The sequence below is a fragment of the Homalodisca vitripennis genome, chromosome 3, assembly GCF_021130785.1.
Source record: "Homalodisca vitripennis isolate AUS2020 chromosome 3, UT_GWSS_2.1, whole genome shotgun sequence".
Taxonomy (NCBI): Eukaryota; Metazoa; Arthropoda; class Insecta; order Hemiptera; family Cicadellidae; genus Homalodisca; species Homalodisca vitripennis.
Genome location: NC_060209.1, coordinates 134,453,422 through 134,474,436, shown reverse-complemented (window position 1 = coordinate 134,474,436; position 21,015 = coordinate 134,453,422).

Genomic DNA, 21,015 nt, shown 5'->3' with positions numbered 1-21,015 from the left:
TCTTTTCTGAATTGTTATTATATCGATGTGGTTTTATTTTGATGAACAATCTCAGATCTTCCAATAATTGTAAATCAGTGTATATTCCATTGCCTTTGGGTCATATTTGCTTCTACGTAACTTGTTTAAAACATTACGCAAACTTTTCGGTACATCGGGAAACATATACGGAAATTTTTATAAACCTGAAATGTCCACACAAAAGATAGTGTACATATGTTTTATGAATATGTTTGATTAAGTGTGCATGGACGTTTAAGGAAAAGATTTATATGATATTTTTATAAGAACATCGGGAAAACTATATAAAACCACAATGCCACTCAGGTAAACTTATGCTTCTTCGTTAATATTCGATAGGCTTCAAATATAAACTGAAAATTGAACAAATATACTTACAATAATAAATGTAATAGTGCTTCGTGATTACAATTTTAATCTATATATTTCGGGATTCGTGTATTGGGCAGAGACAGGATGCGAAAATTGTGACTTCCCTAGTGTTTGTGTGTAATAATCACTATCACAGACTTTGAAGATATTATAGAAACATTATATAGATATTAGATATTAGAAACACCAATGTAGAAGTTCCTTGCTATCATACCGTTCAAAAACAAAAAGGGAAAGAACAAAGGGCCACTACTTGATTAATAAAACTATTTAAAAGCATAATATAGTCTCATTTTCTGTTGGTTTGTTGATAGATATTAATGCATGGTGAGAAAATACTCAATACTTATCAGCGGTAATTATAATCTTATTATTTAGTTACCGTATCCTTCTTTTTATCTACTGTATTTGTTTTAAATAAAATATAAAATAAAATCCGTGTTTAATCTCACTAAAAAGCTTCTCAACATCAGGATTTCAAGGTACAGATTTGAAGATGATAGAAAATTTAACTAACGCAATTTTATGGACAAAATACCTAGATTAATAATGTAATAATATAGAAATTTCTGAAATTATTCTCCTTGTTCAATGTTTAACATTTTAAAGTTTCAACAAATAGAAGTAATATATTATAAACTCAGAATATAATTTAATAAGACAAAATAAAATTCATATTTTTAGCCTCCAGATTGTTTATATTTATGGTAAATTCTTACAAAACCAATGTTCCTTTTAGTTACTTTAGATCGTTTGCAATATCTAAATATTATCGTCAATGATGATAGAAATAAAAATTTTATAAAATATTTCCTACAGCAAGTGCTACTGTGGGGTGAACCCAGCCTAAAGGAGTACGAATATTCTCATAATAAGATCCTTTGGGAAGCGTTCAAATACATGTCTTATAAAACATCTCCCCCGCAGCCTTCCTACGGTAGATATCGTAACTAGAATGTAATTGGTGATGCAGAAGTGAAAGATTTAAATTAAAATACTTTCATGTTGTGTTACAATACTTGGCGAGAAGTTTTCAAACGATTCTTTAGAATTTCATTGCTTTTTATAACAGGTAGTCTAAAAGTGATTGTAATGCACTTGTGGTAGTACTTAAGTATTGCGTGAGTAATACAACTCATGCTGTCATTGATATAGATTTATCGATACATTTATTTTTTTAAGGTTTATTTCAGCTCATGATAAACGGTTATACCTATTTTACACTTTGGGTTTTGAGTAAACTTAGTTGATGTATAGGCTATCTATTATAGAATTGATTTTAATATGTTACCATAATAAGATAATAATACTTAATGGATAAACGCTATTCCAGCCACTCGGATGTTCCTGATACTCAACTTTACTAAATGTTTGGAAGATATGTCTCTGTGTGTGAAGGAATATTACTTTGTAGTTTTTTTGCAAAACATTACAAACATACTAAGATTTCTCCATATCAGGTCCTACCTGAACATTAAATCTAATAAAGTGTACTTACTGTTACCATGTTATTACATAATTTATTATCACCATAACACTATAAAAATCACAACGTGTTTTTCAAATAATGATACTGTAAAATTAATGAAGTATAAAAAATATCAATTACCTCAAATAAAAAAATTATATCATTAATATATTTTTAAAGCCTCCGTTGAATGGCCTGTTGTAATACTGCAAACAATATCAACTAAGAAAATAGTTTATACTATGTTGATGAAAGTAATATTTTAAGCAGGCAATAAACATTTTTGTGATACGTTAAAAATTTCATCAATTCTTTTTGGTGTTCTTCAATAATAAGGCAGTTTAGCCTGTTACTTCACAAGACACGTTGTGTTATTATTTGTTAATTCTAGAACATTTCCAAAATATACTATTCCTTGTCCCTGTAATATGGTTTACCAATATATGCTTTACTTTCTATTTCATTGTATGCTATGGAATTCTGAAACAAAGTTTCAGATTCATGGTAGTTTCAGGCTTTCAGAGCTCATTAAATGGAGTGAATTCTCTTTGTGTAACATCTGAAGACCTCAGGAAGTTTGGGGCCTCTAAAACTTCTCGTATTCTACAGTCTTCTATTTTTGACACTCCTCAAACCTTTTGAGCAATTGAGTTCAATTCAAGTTCCTAATTACTGGAAATTATCACCATGGAAGATCATATATTCCAGGCTCGTATATACCTGCCTTGGTGACCTTTAAAATTCTGGACTGCTCAATCGGAGGCTATAGTCTCTAGTACATTTTTATAGTACGTGGCCTTCCAGATCTCTCCCTTTCCATATGATTCCCCTGAAAAAATCTTGTACTTGTTATTTAATTTTAGAACGGCCTTGTAGACTTCAATATTTATGTCGTTCAAAACTTAAACAAGAAAAACTTATGAAAATAATTTCAAGTCATTTGACAGGTATATACGCAGAGTGATTCAAGAAGATTTGCAGAAATTGTAGGAGCTCATTATACATGTAAAAATGATGAAAAAAGCTGAAATAAATATGATTCCGGAAATATTAATAAAACTTCTGTACAAAAATGTGTAATTATAGTAAACACCTATCAAACAGATGTGATTAAATGGCAGTTTATTCATAACAGTGCAAAGTAAAATTAACCGGAAAAATCTATCTAAACCTATTCAACCAAATTACAATACATTTTCAAAAGTTTGACCGACGATTTCAATGCATGTTTCTTCTAGTTTAGAGATGGCCCTTGTTGCTTGCCATAGTTTAACAAGGCTTTCATGTAACTGCGGAAAAGCTTCATTAATACGTTTAAGTAGCGCCTCATAAGAATTAAGTTTGAGCTCGAAACTTTCTCCTTCGTCCATCCTCATACGCGAAATTCCAACGGCGTATGATTTGGTGACCAGAGTCTTCAGTGTATACGGCATCCACGATCGATCCATTTATTTGGAGTCAGATTCAAGTAGGTAGAAACATAATTTAAAAAATGTGGCGATGTGCCATCATGTTGGGAGTATACCTAGCGTTGCGTTGAAAGAGGAAAATCTTCAAGCAATGTCGGTATTATTATTGAAGAAACTGTATGTCTGACCTGTTAAGCGCTCTTGAAATTTAAACACTCCAATCAGTTGAACATTGAAAATAACACACCTTGTATTTAATGCCTTTGAAAGTTACGTTCAATCGTTTCATGAGAGTTTACTTCTGCCGATAAAAGTTGGTTTCATAATTTTTTGATACCATCACGAGTGAAAACATATTAATTATAATTTCAAAAAGTAGTCCGTACTACAAACGATGCCTTCGTAACAATATAATGCTCCAGGAAGAAAATTTACTACAATTTAAAAGGGTCCACATTGAGTCTCATTCGGATCTATTGAAGGCTTGCATGGTTCATTAATATTATAATCCGTTTCATACTGTTTGCATAACTTGGTAACTAAAATTTAAATAATAAGTCGAACACCTCTACTTTATTAAGACTAAGTAATCTACGCAGATTTACATAAAATTATAGAATTTTATTTTTTTATAGTATTCAGTAGTAATGTAATTTTTGGTATGAACAAATTAGGTTTTCTACAAATAACATTCAAAGTTTTCTTACACAAACTACCTGGAGTACAACAATGGTTTAACATTTTAAAATTTTACCTCTATTGGCATTGGTGACGCGGTTTCATCAAAATTATCTAGTATTTCGAAACACTTAATATTAACACGTAATAAGTATTAAAATTATAGTATTGTTGTAATATAAGGAGAGATATTTATTTGTGCCCTAGCTTTCTAGTTGTTGTGATATTAATGGACTTAAAACAAAATTTTCCCCCTTGCAAAGCCGAATATTGTGTATTTTGCTTTGTGAATTGTATGAAACTATTTATTTAGAATGCCAAGTTTTTCGACTACAACACTATAACGATTCTTTTTAAACCGAGATATACGATTGTTTTATTTTTGAAGTTACACCAATTAAACAATTTCCCAAATTAGAACATTTTCTGCCAGATAAATGATTTTTCATTCGTTTAATTTTTAAATATACTTGGGTTTTAACCCATTAGGAGTTAATCAAAGAAAAGTCTGGACATAGAATCAGCGTATTTAAGAGTACTTAAAACATGTACAAAACCTATACGTGATATTCCATAAGTCTATTTAAATAATGTAAACCCAAGCAATTACAATAGCCATTATAATATTTTAGAACTGTATTCTTTTATTTGCAATCAATAATCAAACTATTGATTATGTTTCTTTAAAACTCCTAATGCAAGAACAGGTCATGCAGGTGTTTATCAAAGAAGAATTACAATCCATGATATTACAAAAATGTAGTTTTAAACTACTGTTAGATCTATGGTCTACTGACTGTATCAATATGATAGGAAGAGCCAATAGGAACTTTTGTCAATGGAAAAAAAATTCTCAGACATAAAGGTCAAATACCATGATTTGCTCACATTTCAGTAACACCACTATTGATGTATGTAATTAAGCCTTACAGCTGAATGTTTTTCTACAATAAAGTAAAATATTTTGCATCCGAAAAAGTAATCGTTTATATGAATAAAAAAGTAGTACCTAAGTGAATTACTTGAAATAAATTGAAGGGATTATTATATAAAAACTATACTACATTTCATAAAAGCTTATTGGATGAAATATAGAAATATTTGTGTAATATTATAAATACGTATTTCATTAGAATAATGTTCTGCACATTACCAAAACGGAATAAACGAGAGAAAATTAGCAGTAGAGTTTGGAACAGATAAACCAGTGAGACGTGTGGTTAACATCACTTGGCGGGAGATCAACAGGTCTGGCAACACAAGGGCAACAATCAATCTAGTAGTAATCCTGACAGAGGCGAGTTTACCTGTTACTGCCATCAATCTCTCAATCATTGACTGGGAAAATCGTTTTTACTTCTCAGTGCTGTACATAAGAACAATTTATTATTTAAGTGGTGATTTTAATATTTAACACACAAAGTACAGGTTTTAAATTTTTTCTGTCGAGGACTTTTTGATCTTATGCCGGAACAGTATAAGCTTCTCCCACACTAAGGGGGTTCGGTATGCCCTATCCTTTCCATGTTAATTTGGCCAATTTTATGTACCTTTTTCTCAGAAACCTTTAAAGCTATCATCATCAAACTTTAGGACACTACTATTTAGACCTTTGTTAACATTTAGAGCGGAAGACATTATAAAAATCTATTTTAAATTTTTATTAAAGAAATTATAATTATAAATTATTTTAAAAAAAATTAATAAATTTTTTATTTACAACAAATTAAATAAAAACTTCTTTTTTTAACTTTGTTCCGCTTTGTCAGTTAAGCTCTTGAATTTTTGTTACATGGACGGAATTATACTAAATTATTCAACAAGTTTACTTCTCAGATTAATATCCTATCGTTCTTCCAGCTTTTATAGCATGTTTAAAAAATGTGTAACAATAGCCTGTTCAGGTTGTTGTTTACACCACACCCCCTGCTGCATGTTGACTGTCGTTAAGATGGTTAATATGGTATTTACGTATTTCTTCAGATGAGGAGATAATGGTGGATGATCGATAAACTAATTACCAATGAAACTCATGGAATTTAGTTTGGCTGCAATATCTTATGTCTAGTGTGTGAGTACATATACCTTGACTTTTTGCTATTACTGCTCCATCTGGTGTGTCTGTGAGGTTAGCTTCATAATTTATGATTATAGTGTATCCTTGTAGTAGGTATTACTATGACAAAATACCGTTGTCTTATACTGTGATTGTTCTGAAACATTTTGTATGGTCACGCAATTCCTTGGGTTGTCCCTTTATTCAGTATCAAAAAACATCAAGCCACTTATTAATAATCAGTCAATAACCTAGTAAGTTAGTCAGTATTGATTCGTGCTTAAATTTTTTAACTACGCAAAACTTTCGGTGATTTTCCCGATAAAATGTCCTGCTTTAGAACGAGACACCTACGTATATTAAACTCCGGATGGAAGAAACTGTTCTACCTTAGCGTGAGAGATGGCTCGTTGTGAATTTACTTTGCAGACTTTCCCTGGTAATAGGAATAGGAAGCAAATGAAGTTATCAAAGTAACATTATAAGATATCAAAAATTCATGCGGTAACATATAATTTTCCAATAATTTCAATAAGAAAACAGTGTACGTTAGAAAAATTTGAACATTCTATTGTACAATTGCGTACAACCCCATATAACGTGAATTTATAATGCAAATGCAATATTTCCTGTCTATTTTTTTTTAGTTTGTCCTAGATCACTTTTCAAATTTATCCTTAACACCAATATAGCATGACATTTACTTTCTTCTTAAGAGAAAATGTGTTAATAAATTAAGCCTAAACATAATCATATTTGTATAGAATTTTCGATGATTGAGGAAAACGTGTACGATTAGCATTATGTGATAACAAAACTCTTGGAATTGAGTGATTTATGTTATGGCTTGTGGGTATTACTGTAATACACTAATTCAAATTATTGATCTGTATTTTATAATTCTAATTTTATTCATTTCTTTTCAGATGAATGACTTAGGAGAAACGGAGGTGCTGTAAACTTTTATTATAAAATAAAATAACTCAATATAAACAGTGGAGCCTTATCCCAATTGAGTAATCCCAATTGTGAAAAGAAGAAGTCAAACATAAATCTGTTGATCTTCTACATTCTTCGTTATATCTCTCAACATGTTCTCTTAACTCGTAGCTGTTGTATTACATCATGAAAATTATTTTATATATAATACATATATTTTTTAGATAATTGATGTATACAATAAGTTTCAGTTTATAGAAATGGCATTTGAAGGAATTATAGTAATATTAAACTTTCATATGATGCCATGTTTATTTCATGATATTTATTTACTGCCATTTGCCGTATTATTGTGTGAAATAAAAAATATGTTATTCAGTTATATCTGTGCATATTAACCTCCTAGGTAACTATGCAGATTTCACGTACGGTCTTAAACATTTCTATTTTTAGTTTTATTTATCATCTGTATTTAGAGATTAGGGACCATATCTAATATGAGGGGGAGGGGTGAGATTTATAGCCTAAAATAGTCAAGTGTGCCATATTTATTATAAGAGTGTTTTATGTGATTGACTAGTTTAAGTTTGTGGTTGGGTAAATTTAGCTAACTAAGTTATGCTATATAGGCTTCCATCCCTACCAGAATGTATGTATTTATATTTATAGTTCATTCATATATAAGTTGAAAGTTTAACAAATTCAAGTGGTTTTTGTTTGCTGAAGCCGCAGATAAGTTTTATTATTTTATAAAACCGTAGATGAAAATTTACCATTTATGAAAATCAATTAATATATTCAATTAATTTATATTTTTGTGAATCATTAACACGCTTTTATTAGCTTCGGTTGTATCTATGTAACGGAATCTTTGAGCACAATTTTCACCAATTTCCAGACGTCTGATTAATTTGAAACTTTGCATACGTATCAAGGACCGATGACAATGCATTAATTTGATCATAGTTTTCCATTATCCTTATAAGGACCACCAGGGTTAATACATTCTTTTATAGATCCTCTGCGATAGAGCTAGCGCGCGATCTGCGCTAACCCAGCGTTCAAGTCTCCATTCAATCTGCGCTAACACCCATCGTTTAAGTCTCCATTCGTCTCGGATGTGCTGACTCTCTTAATATCAAAGAAAAAGTGAGGGCTCTGTGGTGTAATGGTAGTAGCACCATCACCCCGGCAAGTGAGAGATCCGGGTTCGAGTCCCGGCGGAGCAAGTACTTTTTTGCGATTCAATGTTTATTGAAATTATATATATATATATATATATATATATATATATATATATATATATATATATATATATATTATATATATATATATATATATATATATATATATATAAGTATATAGCAATTATATGATAAAAAATAAAAAATGATTTACGGTACGAAAAATTCCAACTTAGGGGTGTACATTTTATAATAGTATATCTCAAATAAGTAATAGTTTTAATACAGCTCAGTAAGAATGATAAATGATATATACTAGCCAACCATTACATTTATTAAATACTTCACATACCTAATCCTCAAGTCCGGCAAAGTTGTTTCAAACAGCCACAGTTCCTTGGTAGCTTAGATACCAGACTTCGATTTTTACGACAATAATTAATCTAAAGAGAACTGCGAAGCTCCGAGTCTCCAGGGATCAGAGCCGACATCTTAAGTGCAAGCTCGAGGAGTCATATTGAGGCGATGCAGGTTGCTATTTCCCCGTTGGTAGCTATTAATAGGGACAGAACCTTTAATGAGGCACCGATGACAGAAACGCACCAAGCGGGCAAAAAACCTGTCCGACCCGACATCCTTGATCTAGGCTCGCGGTAGTTTCATGCTGGACAAGCCCATGTAGCACTTAGTCGAGTAAGATCTTTATACGGTATTCGGATTGAAGAACTTGATTGCTCTAAGTTAACAGGAAATACCCCATGCAATAGTGAAACTTTAAATGAAATTGATGAGATTGCGGAATTATTCTTAAGAAATACCACATTTCCACAAGAAACTAATTGATTAGTCGAACTAAAAACTGAAAAATAAATAATAGTTTAAAAAAACTAAAAACACGCTTTTATAGCTAACCAAACTAAAAAATAGAAAATAATTTTTAATTGCAAAGAGTTTATATAATGGTAGTAGAAGGCAAAACAATCATTCATAGTCAATCACATCAAAATAAAATTATAATAAAATTTAAGTTATTAAGAGAATAAATTAATTCAGAGTAAAAAGCGTGGGGTGCATTTTACTACATTTCATAATCTCCTCTCAAAGATAATTACCGATAGAATGATTGTAATATTTAATATATCAAGCAACCCACGCTTTTTACTCTGAAATTAATTTTATTCTGTTAATAACTTAAATTTTATTATAATTCTATTTTGAGGTGATTGACTATGAAATGATTGTTTTGCCTTCTACTACCATAATATAAACTCTTCGCAATTAAAAATTGTTTTTTCTATTTTTTAGTTTGGTTAGCTATAAAAAGCGTGTTTTTTAATTTTTTTAAACTATTATTTATTTTAGTAATTAAAACATCTGAAAACCTTACTTCAACTTGATTACAAATGATGCATTTTGAAATAGGTCAAGTATCTAGTTATGCGACCCTCCTTTTAATCAAGTAGTTCTCTGAAGATTTAGTAAAATGTTCTCGTTTCCTTTTTATTGACTACTAAAGTGTAGCAACTTTAACTGCGATATAATAATTACATAGTTTTTTACTTAAAATTACTTTGAGTTTGCTGTTATGTGTTTTGTTTTATATGATTTATAAAAATTAAACCTATAATTACATTTATTCGATCTGCTTTCTTCTAATTTATATGTATTAAACTGAAAATGTATTAAAACTGATAAAATGTTTTTGGTGGTTAATAAAGAGTAATTTATGTTTTTTTTTTTTTTTGTAATTGGCGATTTCCAATAATGCATAATATATCTTCTATATATTAGACATGTGATTTCGTAGTAGAGGTGAGCAGAAACAAAGAGGAAAATAGTTTTATATTTTCTAAGAATTATATTTTAAGGCTCGATTTGGAGTCTGATAAATGTAAAAGCCTCTAAAATATTACCTGTGGAATTTCGCTCAGTTCACTCTGGTAAAATTCCAAGCGTCGCTTCGGTTTTGCAGAGTCTGACCAGCACTAGCATACTGCAATAGCGCACACTCATCTCAGCTATTGTTGATTTCATTAGGCATAATAACAAATGTTGAAACTCCTAGGGGTCAGAGGGGCTTAATGTTGAGGCGTTTGTCCTACTCCAGTGCTGAGTATCCTGAACTAAACTTACTTACTTTAAGCCGTCTGTGTGCAGAGTACATCACATCACACAGAAGATACTGGTACAGGAGAGTTCACGCTCAATGTCGTAACGATTTAAGCGATTTATGGCAGTGAAAATATTACCATTGCGCTCTGGGAGGTGCTGAGTATGAGTGCCAGCACTTACCTATTAGACTTATCGTTTGTAACTATACACACAGCACAGTCTAAAAGCATGTTTAAAATGAAAAACTACTGGATTAGAAGACCATTGTGTACTATTTATTTACGTATACCGTGGTCTATGCTTTTTATGCTATTTCCAGAATATGTTCTATAGAGTTTTCCATTAACTTCATTTCTCAACTGAATAAGTAAATTTAAAATCATATTTTACTTATTCGTAAGTATTGTACTGATTGCTCTAATTAATTTTGTAATATCTAACAGCCAATCCATTACCAATGCTCCATCACGTATAAATAAAAATTAATAAGTTGTATGTAGTTTTTTACGCAATACGTGATAGAACACACATAAGCTATAGCCTATTTTATAAAAAAATAATATATATTTATTTAAAAAAAAATCTCTATAATTATATATAAGACATACTGTATTAAATTGTGACAGTAACAAATTTAACAAACATATAAAACGTATAAACGTTATAAAATGTAGGAAACATTTTACTACCTGTACATTCCAAGCAAATCACCGAGTAATACTTTATAAATTGAGTAGTTTCTTTAATTATTGCTTATAACCAAGTTTAATCTTCGAAAAAGAGTTGATAAATTGACTTTACCAGCATGACATATCGCTCTAAACGTGACCTGGCATTACTTAAAGCACCACTGAAGTTTAAATTACATGTAATCGAAACCTAGCTGATAAAAAAAATTAAAACTCTTATATCGTTTATGCTGCTGTTATTAAAGATAAGAGAACATACATTTTTTATTCCCTTCCATTTCGTATTACAAAACAAATACGAAATGGGACATTTCAGTAAGTGGTTTTGTTTACCGGATGCGCCTGCATATATCATATTATAGCATAAAAGCCTAATCCACTGTGTCAGGCTACAGACAACACCACTGTATTTTTTCCCCTTTGTTGGATGTTAGTGACTGTAAACTTATTAGAAATGTAGAATTTTTCAAAAAGGACATAGTGTGGTAGTAATCCTCCATAGCTCCCGGGTCTGAGCCCAATTTATTCTAACGATTTGCTACATAATATATTTCAATTGTGAATATTGGGATGTTTATGGTGGTTCAGTATTTTAACTGGTCCAAATTAGAATGAAAGCTTTTTTATTTTTAATATGTTGTTGTAGACTATAGCATAAACTATATAATTATGTACTGCATAAATAAATAAATAAATATATATATTTATGTATTATTGAAATTATATATATATACAATATATACATATATATATATATTACTATATATATACAATATATATATATATATTTGTGTGTTTGTGTGTGTGCGCGCGCGAGCGCGTAAATAGGGAAATATAAAAATTCAGACCGTATATATAATAAAGAAAACATTAGAGATTATAAAATAAACATTATCCTTATCAATGTATATAGCAAATGATTTGATAAGTACTATAAAATCGACTTTATATTTAATTTTAACTATTTATGTTGCTATCTCATAATCATTACCAAATTTTAAAAGTTATCAATTGTTTCATTGCCTATAAAACAGTTGTGTGGTGTACTTTATAAGTAGAGATATGTACTGGATAACTGGTAACCATTTTTATATAGTATACACATATTAATTAGTTATTTTTCCAATTGATGTAATAACATCACAAGTAACGGATAAATTCAATTACACGTAGTAGATGTAATCTACGTCAATTTAAACAGATGATGTAACGCATGATATTAGCAGTTAATCATTATAATAGCCATTACCGATTGCTGTTCTGGTTTGTGTAATACATTAGCTAATACTATCGCCTCAGAAAGCACAAATGATATCTATAAGTGGGGTAAAATGTGTATGTCATCAGGATGAAGTTTGGAAAACCTACAGATAATCAATAGGTAAAGTAGAGTGTTAGGTAAAGAATTTAAGCTTAATGGAGGTTAAACGATCATAAAAATTAAACCTGGGATTTTTATATGACGGTAAACCATAAGTTAACTTGTTTCATTTGTAATCACTGACACATAGGACGGCAATGTTAAACAGAGGCAATTGGAATACCCTAGAATTGTGTTTAGTCTCACTTGCAGTTGTACAAGTACGACCATATTGCACTAACTGTTAAGGTCAAAGTAATCAAACACACTAATAATTACAAAAAATACACCCATGTACAGTAAACTTATTTATTAAACAATAACAAATCTCAGGATTTCTGAGAGGATTGAGGTAAAAGTTACTACATTTAAAACAGTGAACAAGCAACTTCCATCGTAAAAAATACCGCCAAAAGTATTAGGTGTAACAAATAGACATTTCATGTGGTAGATGGAACTATTTCCGGATGCACAGTTATGGAGTCCTTAATTAAAATAAGGTGGCCGTATTATCCAATATGTTCCCCGTAACAATATAGGCCTACTGCGTGATAACTAGATAATTACCATTCTAAATTACTTTTCCGCAATATTATCTATTACTAGAGGGAAATATAGTTATGTTTTAAATACTTTTCAGCTTTTATTGTACAACGCATATTTCACATATTATTATAATATTGAAAGTCTTTTATCCAGCTATACTTTAACGAGTTTACATGTCACAATAATATGAAACGAAATATAACAGTATATTAAGATGAAACTTACTCAAAAAATGATCAACTCCCATGATCAGGCGTGTGCATTGCCTGATCGATATTTGTAAGCAACTCAAAACAAAAAAAATTGCCATAACAAGGTACTTTAAACTCCATCAAAACTTTTTATCATAACTCCTGATGTACAATTTACTAAAAATAAACTACATTTTAATTCTTTCAATCGTGTTGGGATACCAGTGATCGTGTCGTGATTATTCTTATAACGAATGTTAACGTTTTAAAACTAAATATCAATGCCTCGGTATTGTTAGGTTCAAACGCAACATCACCATCCACGACTAAACAGCTAGGACCTTCTGTTTTCCACAGCATTATGTAACGTTACAACAGTACAATTGTTTCCTTTTTTTCAGTAACTTTTGTACACAATTTCGTGGTTTTTCTTTTGAACAGGGTTGTATTTGTTTGTATCGTATTTAATCACTTATATAACACAATTGAAAATCAATAAAAAACTTATATAACCGTTTGCCTTATCCATCATTATTTATATTTTTGTACTAAATCAGAATACATCTGATTTTTACTTTGCTAATATAGCAAATATGTTTTGATTACCAGGTTAGAAATAAAATGTTTACTGCTTATATGTGTGGTGTTATTTTTAATGGGTTATTTTGGGGGGGGGGGGGGGTGGGGGGGGGGGGGGGTGGGGGGGGGGGGGGGTGGGGGGGGGGGGGGGTGGGGGGGGGGGGGGGTGGGGGGGGGGGGGGGTGGAATTAAAATTGCAGGGACTAAAGTTGAACACAATAAAAAAAGTTTAGTTCTTAATATATTTTGACAAAAGCTTGGTATAGACAATTCTTTATTTCAATCTTTGAAGAAATCGTTGGCAGTTCATAACCATAATAAAACATATATCTAGATGGCTGCCATTAGATTCAAGAAAAAAGGTTTTTACATCCGACCATTTTCAAATAAAGCATAAATCATTATTTACCATTACTTAATTTGCAATTAACTACTGAGATTTGAAGATAGTACGAGTTGGCCACCGTTATAAATACAATGTGGATGTTAAAAACTTAAACTCACAGTAACTGTACCTAAATCTAAATCCAGAATTCTTATAAAGAAAGTGTTAAAGTCTATAAGCGCAGTTTTCACTTAATTGTGAGGATTAAATGAAAAAAACAAGTTTCTATATAATTTTATGTTATAAAAACCTAATATTTAAGAAGGCAAATATTGCGATTGGATTTTATTCATCAGTGAGGTAGCAAAAAATGTATAATTTAATAACTATTGTTGCATCTTCTAGTTTCTGATATTTATGAGACGACGGCCGGCACGAGAAAACCTACCTTTATTCAGGGTGAAACCAGAAGGGATATTTCTAAAACTTTCTAGATTAAAAAAAATATATGTTAAGTATAGTACCTAAAACAAGATAAATAAATAAGTATAAATAAATAAAATTTTCTTTATTGGCAATTTGGTTACAATTTTACAATTGTGTTGCAAGCGTCATATTCTTCCTAGCCATTCATTACACATTGAAGCTCACTCACTAACATACATACATATCTCTCAAACCAATTCTATGCCAAAACAATCACACATCTCAAACACCAGAATGTCGGGTAGTGGGGGGGTTACTAATTGTACCCATGCGGTATTGAAAAAAACTCCTCAATCGTGTAAAAGGCACTAGACACCTCAAAAGGATGCTTTTAGAACGAGATCTTGAAAAAAGAATTCAGGTTTTGATTTTTTTATGCCATTACAGGAAAGGCAATTGATTACGCTTTGAGCACCAACTTGCAGATGGCAGCCGTTCAATAGGGCTGTTACTTCTGTGTGGTGAGTGAATTCTGTTAGTTGTCCCTCACCTCTAGTATCTATCATTGAGTTGAGACATCTCTGCCATCTGAGTCAAAGTGACACCTTGATACCTGGCAGTACAGAGCGACCTCCTAAGATATAGGAGGGAGGGTAAAGTCAATAATCTAAGCTCCCTAAATTGGCTTCTCTACACTTACTCTCTTGTTTTCAATTTCAAAGGATGGTTCTGAACAGCTCTTTTACTCGAAGTGCTAAAATTAAGCCCTTTCCAGCTTGTATTTAGAGCAGCTACCCCAAAGTCTGATTCCGTACTCCAATGTGAGTATGAGAACCAAGCCAAAAAATAGGCTGCGTTCTTAAGAGTTCGAAGGGTAGCAGAATTGTGCTAGGTTAACGCAAAAGCATAAACTGCCTGGAATTAACTCTAGAGCAAAAAACGCTGTCAAATGTGGACCGTTTCCAAGTCGTAACTACCTTGTCAAAGATGTTATTCCAAGGGAACTTTGCTGGAAGGATTGTTTTTCCTTCAATGACGTTCATCCATCTTTTACCACCATTCACCAGTGATTTTGGTTTTGTTCATTGCGCTGCTGTCTGGAAAACAAAATTTGATGAAATTTTGACTTTGAAATTGTCTTGCTTGCAAGTTCATTTCATTGGACACTGTTGAATGCAAAGATTTAGAATTCAAGAAAATGATTTGAGTTCTAAATTCAAGCAGCATGATTTTGCCTTTACACGAAGAATAGGTCGTGTCCATCAGCGTACTGAATCGACTTTTTACCATGCTGGGATTAGATGATTTTCAGTACCGGTTGACATAGAGATTAAAAAGGAAACTGGGCCAAGGATATTGATCCGCTGGGGGAAAACACCTTGGGTTACTTGTGTTTTAGTCTTGACAGGACATTCTCTGAATTACTGGTACACACTGGACCCTGTCACTGAGATAAGGACATGACCCATTTTTGTGCGGCAAAACTCGAATGCCGCATTCCTCTAAACCGGGTGCAGTCAGTGTGTCGCATGAGTGCACAACAGTCAAAAGGCTTTGGAGAGGTCAAGAAATTATGCTGAGCACATGTTTCCTCTTCTCTCCAACCCATCGACAACGGAGTTCAACAAGGTTTCTGTGGCACTGCATGTCGACTGTTGACTTCGTGTTTTTTTCTGGAATCCATATTGTTCTTGGATCGAGGGAATTTCAAAATCTTGAGAGGAAAGTTTTCCAGTCGTGCCAAAAATATATTTTTCAAAGAACTTTTACCTGATGGCAGGCCAAAAACCAGGAAAAATTGGACGATAATTGCTAGTCACACAAGGGATCCAATTTGTGCAAGTCACTTTTTCGAAAATCGGAAACTGATTTTTCGCAATTTTTAGTTTGTGCTGGAGAAAGGTGCCTGTTTCACAATGGAAAAATTGATCCAGTATTGGTCAATGGTTTGCCAACGCAATTGCTTGGAGCATTGTATTAACTAAACCATGACCGATACCCCTTGGATGTCACAGGACTTTTTTCGCCTTGAGACTCCGCAAAGACGACGAGCCACCTCCCCCTCACTCACAGGGGCCAAAGCCATTGGGACGTCATTCGGCCGCCGGGAGGAAAACTCTTACGCGGGGGAGAGGTCCCATCGAGTGCCTCCGCCCATTCACAGTCAGTCGAAATCGTAATAAACGCGGAGCTGAATAATCCAGCAACCACCGAGGGATCCTCTAGCTTTTGTACCGGTTGTCGATAATTTTGATTGTTGCGGTTTTTCTACGTTGGGTTTTTTAGAAAAAGGTTTGATGAATTATTAATAATTGACCAGGCCCGTTTTAGAATAAGTTGTTCACATGTTTTTTAAGGTTTTTTCTTCAATGTCATAGGCCTTTGCGGCTTTAGGATACTCTTCTATTACCACTCTTCTGTTAATTTCACGGAAAAAATAAAAAACTTTATAAAATTTTCATTTTGACAGGTTGCATATAGTTAGATTAGAGTGATAGAAACCTGATTTTTTCTCTGGATATCTGAATACCTGGAGGTAATCACATGGATGTTTTTATTTGAAATTTTGAAACCTTTTTGATTCTTTTGTCGAAAGGGCATGAACTGTTCAGAGTGATAAAAATAAGGAAACGTTCGTTTTTTAAACGCATTTGAACATTCCCATTCGCCATCACGGAATTGGATCCAGAGACAAAAGAATTGTCCAGGATTCCACCACCCGACGAAAACTCCTGAGCTGTTCACTGTTTCTGCATCTTGTCCGAGTTACTCTTAATATTTTTGGGAGCCTGGTCCCTCCGACATTCCGCGGGAACACACCATATGACCTCGACAATCTGGAGCGCGGTGGGTCCGAGAAGATGGCGCGCATTATCAAGCACCGGAAACTCTGACTTTTGTGAATATGTTAGTGACAAACATTGTCGATGGCTGGTACTCCGGTCGTGCCAGATACACGAGTTGGGGAGTTTTAGCTGGACCAGATCAAGCCACAATGAAGTCAATAACAATCGCGGAAACCGCCTGGGTAAGGGGTGGTGGGTATGATCGTACGCACGTTTCATGTTAAAGTCCCCCAAAATAATAGAATTTTGTTTGCAGGAATGTGTTGAGGAAATTTAAATAGAAAGTTTCAAGTTTTTCCAAAAAAAAACATTCCAACACCAACCATTTGGGTGACCGGTACTAAACCCAAAGACCATGAGATTTTTCCCGAATCTGAATTTGTTTTTTTTTTTATTCTTTATTCCTTACAACCTCAAAGTGTCAGTTCACAGCTGATAACCGACTTTGATCGGTTGGAAAAAAAGTAATTGAAAACGTCTAGTAAAGATTGCTACACCACCCCCTTTGGACGGGGGTTTTGTTTTTTTTCGGCAAAAAAGAGAACCGGCCAATTCAAAGTTGTTGAATTTTGAAAAATTCTTATGTTTTTCTTTAGTGAAAGCCATAGCTCCGAGAATTTATTAAATATATCTGGGCTCAAGTTTTCTTCACAAGAAGGAGTGTCCAGCTCAAACATCAACCCTTGTTGGTAGAAATTTGAGCATTAAGATGTGAATCAGTTTAAAAAGTTTCATTTTTCGAATTTTGAAAATTTTGATGTTGTTGATTATGATAGAATTTTGACTGATTGAAATTTAAAAACCGTATTCTGGTGCCCCTATCCTACTTTCACCTCCTGTCAGTAAACAGTAGTTTTTCTTTTGACATTGTGCCATTTGGTGTTGGTAAGCTCCTGAGCGGCGGTTCTCGGAGTAGGCACCGACAGGGTGGGGCCCCGGTGCAGTGAATGGAGGCTGCGTAGACGATTGTACTGTCACAGGGGGCAGCTAGCACTGGAAGGGCAGGGCGGAGAGGAAATGAGGACGCACAGGCAGATAAAAGCGAGCTTAACTACGTGTTGGGTAGCAGGCTTTAATAATGTTGCATGCCAGAGAAAATTTTCTTCCGATATGTTGCAGATATTTATGCTATATTTTTTACTAAAACACTTTACGATTAGCAATTTATATACTCGGCAATTTACTCGTTGTTATCATCGTTCCCAATAACACCGATCCAAAGATTTTCACCTAACCCCTACGGAAAAAAACATTCACCATAATTGAAATTGACGTTTTTATATATGCAGTATTTATGCACACTTCTAACCTACATATAGGATATTTTTGGTTTTAAATTATCCTTTGAGTTATTTCAATGTGAAAGTATAACATTTACTTAATTTCTAAATATTCTCTATAAATAAAAAAAATACTAATACCCTGTAATTAAATGCATCACCAACTCAGTCAATGTTACTTGTCTAGAAGTGAAGCTCAATGCTAAATGTAAAGTCTATAGGTCATTTCGCTCTCGAGATACCATGTAGACAAATACACAGAAATGTAATTTATTCAGCTTTTCTATAATGCTAACTCTTTGGTTATTTTTATTTATACTTTAATGTAAGTATGAATTCGTTAAAGAATTCTACTCGGAACTTTTTGAGAAATAAGATGTAAAACTGATAGAGTAAGTTCAATGCTGTGAATTACGATTTATCTCTAGTAAAGAGTTATAAAAGAGCAATAAAACAGACGAGCGTTTAAAGAGAACGCTTCTGTAGTTAATGAAGTATTGTTCAAATGCAAATTTCCAAACGATGATTGGAAACTACCGACATGAGAGATACTAATATTGATCAGCAAAGGTATGAGTTTATACGTGTATTAAGGTGTCGATATTGTTTTGCATCTGTTTGATTATACGTAGTTGTTTGAATTTATATATATATTTTACATAGAATAAAATAAATAAAAATGACATTAAAACACTGCAATTAATAATTTTACTTCTGTCATTAAACTTCTCGTGTATAGTTATGTTAGTGTTTGAAAGACTTATACAAGCTTGTAAAAATAATCAGCCAATTGGTAAGTATTATTGATTAAATTGGATGTAATGACAATTTTTAATGTGCGAAGCATATAATTGTAATTCAAAGTACAATTAACAATAATAAATATCAAGAAAAATGTTTGCTCCGTAATATATGTGAAAATATTTATATATTCTTCTTCAGATAAATAGTCAGCATTTCATAAATTACATAAATTTAAGGTTTTCATTTCATTCAGTAATAATAATATGATTTAGATTAATGAATCTTCGATTTGATATCATATTAGTCTTATAAGTAAAACATGGTAACTTAATAAAAGAGTCACAAAAAAGCAAAAAACTATATTAAGAACAATTATTTTCGAGTAGATTCATGTGGTAGGTAATTTAAACTCTTATTGACCCCACCCATTTTTATATATTTTGTAAACTAAACGTTATAATGTCTAGCAATCGGTCAGTATTCATTGCGTTAAAACAGTATTATTGTGATAGTCACTGTTATGATTTAACATGTCGTTATGAATTACATATACTGGTCACCAAAATATGTATTTCTCTTTTATTTCCACAGTTATTAACAATTAACTGAAACATGTTTTCACGAAAACGTGTTATATTTAAAGCAATTTTGAAATCTGCTTATTATTATAATCTCTTGAATATATATAGAATGTTTTTATTTTTATTAATTAAGCTATCGAGTATTATATGTGTAAGTGTATACATGTACATTGTGTATATACATATTAAAATGTTATTGCCCTAAATGTAATTTTATATAAGATAAAAACATCTATTGAAATCTGAACAACACAATACTGTAAGTGATGTCACAAACAAAAATGAACACTTAATGTGTAGAAAAGTATTATAAAAGCTACATGTATTGAATGTGAACTGAATATTAAGGTTAGTATTTCGTACTGTATTACATTTTGGATTGACTTTTGCTAAACTTGTAAAGCCAAGCTCAACGCACACTGTTGTAAACAAAATCTAATTTAATATATCGAGAAAAACAATACAACAACTCTCTTTAAAAGCGTGTCCCGTGAATATAATACTATGTTATTATACAAAACAATTAGCATTTATAGAATTACTTGCAATCTGATCATAAAAACACTTTATTCTCATATATATAGTTGGTGGCATACAGTTTATAGTCATTACTCAATCACACGAAAACTATGACGCACTATTAATTAAAACAGAAGGTAATCCTTTCTTAAGTTTTTGAATACTCAAAACTCCGATGTAATACTACTAGTTTTCGAATACAGTGACATCATCATCAAAATCCATGAGATATGATGAACAAAACCTGTATACAAAACTGATTATATCGTAAAACCGATATTTTCCAAGACGGCTCACTTAATGTGACACTACTCCATATAAATTTCATCATCTGAGAAGTACCCATTTTTTAAAAAATTACATCTTAAACTAGTAAATATGTGATATAGTTACTTACACGAATAAATCTTTGCAGCATTGAATGCCTAGATATCTTTTAAATTTTTTTGACGAACGTATAAGTATGATATTTAAACGTGGTAAATGTTTTTAAGTTTAAAACTGTAACATGATTTCAGTACCTTTGTCTTGGTTGGTAAGACGTAGGAATCAGAATTCGATCTGCCCTTAATAAACTGTTTCTCATTCCTGAAATGTTTTATTATTGATTAATAAAATATTTAGTAAGAAGGACATAGGGGGATTCAAAGAAATAGAATACGTGCATATTTATGCCGTGCAATTATGATG